We start from the raw sequence: 2,580 nt of genomic DNA, 5'->3' as shown, positions 1-2,580 counted from the left end.
ACAAGGATCTCAGTGGACTAAAATCCAGATGTCCACAGGGCACCTTCTCTTCTGAAGGCTCTAGGAGAGAGTGGAAATTAGTCAAGGGAAACCGCACTAAAATGCAGTCTGGAGGTTTTAGCAAGGGAGCTCCTCTGCCCTCCTTACCTCCTAGGACACTGCAGCCCCAGAGGAGGGACTGATCTGACCTTACAGGGACTTGACATTGCACAGGCATAGGCCTCTACTAACCAGGCCAGAGTCAGGAACGCTAGGTTTGTTCCCCCATGGAGACACCAGTGCTCTTCCAAATCACAGTTCACCATAATGGACTTTTAGAACAATCTTCCCAACTGACCCCTCTCTAAAAAGAAAAGTGTCCTTCCCATTTGTTCTCTGGTCTCACCTATGGATTTGCCAACGCTGGTTTGTCCCAGATCACCTTTCCCTTTTATTCCTGACAAATCTCATTTTTGCTGGTAAAATATCTGGCAGTTTCTATTTTTTTTAGGCGAAGCAGTGGTTCTATTTGCCTGTTCCAGCTTTTAGAGGCACCTCCTCTATGCTCAGCCCCAGCCCCAGCAGGCAGAGTCCTCCTCACATAGCATCCTTCTGACCTCCTTCTCTGCGTCCTTCAGTTTTAAGACCCTCTTGTCATTCCAGAGGTTGCCTGGAGAATCCAGGATCATCTCCCCATCTCAAGGTTCTTAACATAAACACCTCTACAGTTCCCTCTTATTGTGCGATAGAACACGTGTACAGGTTCCTGGAATTAGCTTGGGTCCCTACTGCCCCCACAACACTATGAACTCAAGTGACAACTAAACTTGGATGCCCCTCCGCCCCCCAGTCTTTTCGAATTTCAATAATTCCATAAGAGAAAACCACTCCCTCAAGGCGCAATCAAGACGATGGCATATCAGGATCCCTGGGGCCTCTTCCATGATTATATAATTCTGCAAGCACTTGTCTCTTGGGAGTATTTGTTTTGCTTTGTTCCCCAGACCTGGATTTTTTTGGTCCACAGGCCGACTTTCATGCAGAAATGTCATTAGAGGGGAAAATGCTCCGCACTGAACTGAGGGAAGGCGGGTGGCAGAACAAGGCACCTGAAACCCTGCCTTGAACTCAGAGCAGAGTCTATGGGAGCAGAAGGGATGGTTTCCTTTGGCCCTGCCCTCAGCAGCAGGATCCTTGGGCACTCTCTTCCTTGTGGCCACGAGGGGGCGCCCCGGCTCTACCCTAGGAGCCACCTGGTGAAGAAGCTGGTCCTGGTGGTGGTCTCAGGGCCTGGGATGTTGCTGGCAGGTGTCAGCCAAGAGCTGGCCCAGAAGTTGATGCCTTTGGCTTCCCCGCCCCCACCCTGGAATGTCCAGGCCTGGGGGATGCGTGGGGGACTGGCTAGGAGGCTGAGCTCCACAAGTGCAGCCATTGCACTTCGTGTCCTCAAAGCAGGTTCTAAGGAGAGGGAGGGAGAGAGAGAGAGATGGATCTGTGCTTCTCTGTCTTCTAGAAAGCCCTCTCTCATGTTCCTCTCAGGCTGGGACAGCCTTCTCTGTGCTGAGTGCTCTGTGTTCATGCGTGCGTGTGTGCATGTGTGCTTGAGTGTGTTTGCCCGTGATGTCATGGGCGGGGTGTGTCTGATGTCAAACAGGCGCCCTTGAGGGGCGGTTCTGGGCCAGAGAATTCCTGGGACAGAGGATATAGCAGTGCTGTTGCTTCCATTGTATTAGGAAGACTCCTGTGAAAGGTGAGGATGCTTGGGACAGGAGTGGGTGCCAAGGATTTTGGGGGTTGGGATGGCCAGTGAGTGTGTGTGTGCGGTGGATACCCGGTGAGGCTGGTCTTGAGTGGAGGAAGAGGGAGTCATATTTACTTATCAGGGAAAATGCCACTATCAAGTAGGTGGTTTTCCCAGGATGAGGCTTGACCATTGCACTGTGGCCCTGCTGACTCTTGCGATTTCCCCAAATATGGAAAACTCAACTGCCTGACTTTTGATGGGGGGGACTGCCTTTGTGCTCCTTCCCTGGTAGCCGTTATTAAATGACAGAATGCTCTTTTCTTTGTATTCTTAATGAAGTTCTAGAACCTAGGTGAGGTTCGGTGGGCCAAGATCCAGAGCCGATGACCAAGAAAGAGTTCTTGAGACATCTTTGGTGCAAAATGGTGGTTTATTAAAGCACCGGGACAGGACCTATTGGCAGGAAGAGCTGCTGCCCAGGGTTGTGAGGGTGAGGGAAAGGGAGGTTTCAACGGAGTTTTCATGTGCTAAAGAGGGCCTACAATGTGCGGGGGAGACCACTGTGGGGAGACCACTGTTGTCTTTTAGCAAGCCATTAACATCAAGATATTTGGGAGATTCCTGTTTTTGAGGGATTGTGATCTCTGCAAGTTAACTATTTGTTTATCCTTTATGGTGGTCAGGGGTGCCTGAGGAATATTACACATATTACAGAGGGGAGCGGGTGGAGAAGGGGTGCAAGGTGCCAGCTTTTGCTTTGTCCTCAGTCAGCCTGCTGCTCCCTCATCATTCTCACATGTTTTCTCTGTTAAGATGCATTTTGGTCCTCCCAGTTACTTAATGAATGCATGGTTTTT

General features: G+C 50.5%; 1 non-coding gene across 1 annotated transcript; it reads left to right on the top strand.

Annotated features, from left to right (window-relative positions):
• Nucleotides 1-1,847: 1,847 nt before the first annotated feature.
• LOC116863871 lies at nt 1,848-2,010 on the top strand. The gene has a single exon (XR_004381872.1). It is a non-coding gene; the product is annotated as a U1 spliceosomal RNA (small nuclear RNA).
• Nucleotides 2,011-2,580: the final 570 nt, after the last annotated feature.

Source organism: Lontra canadensis, unplaced genomic scaffold (assembly GCF_010015895.1).
Source record: "Lontra canadensis isolate GAN:19392208 unplaced genomic scaffold, GSC_riverotter_1.0 scaffold4232, whole genome shotgun sequence".
NCBI classification, from domain to species: Eukaryota; Metazoa; Chordata; class Mammalia; order Carnivora; family Mustelidae; genus Lontra; species Lontra canadensis.
This window is presented reverse-complemented; position numbering and strand designations above follow the sequence as displayed.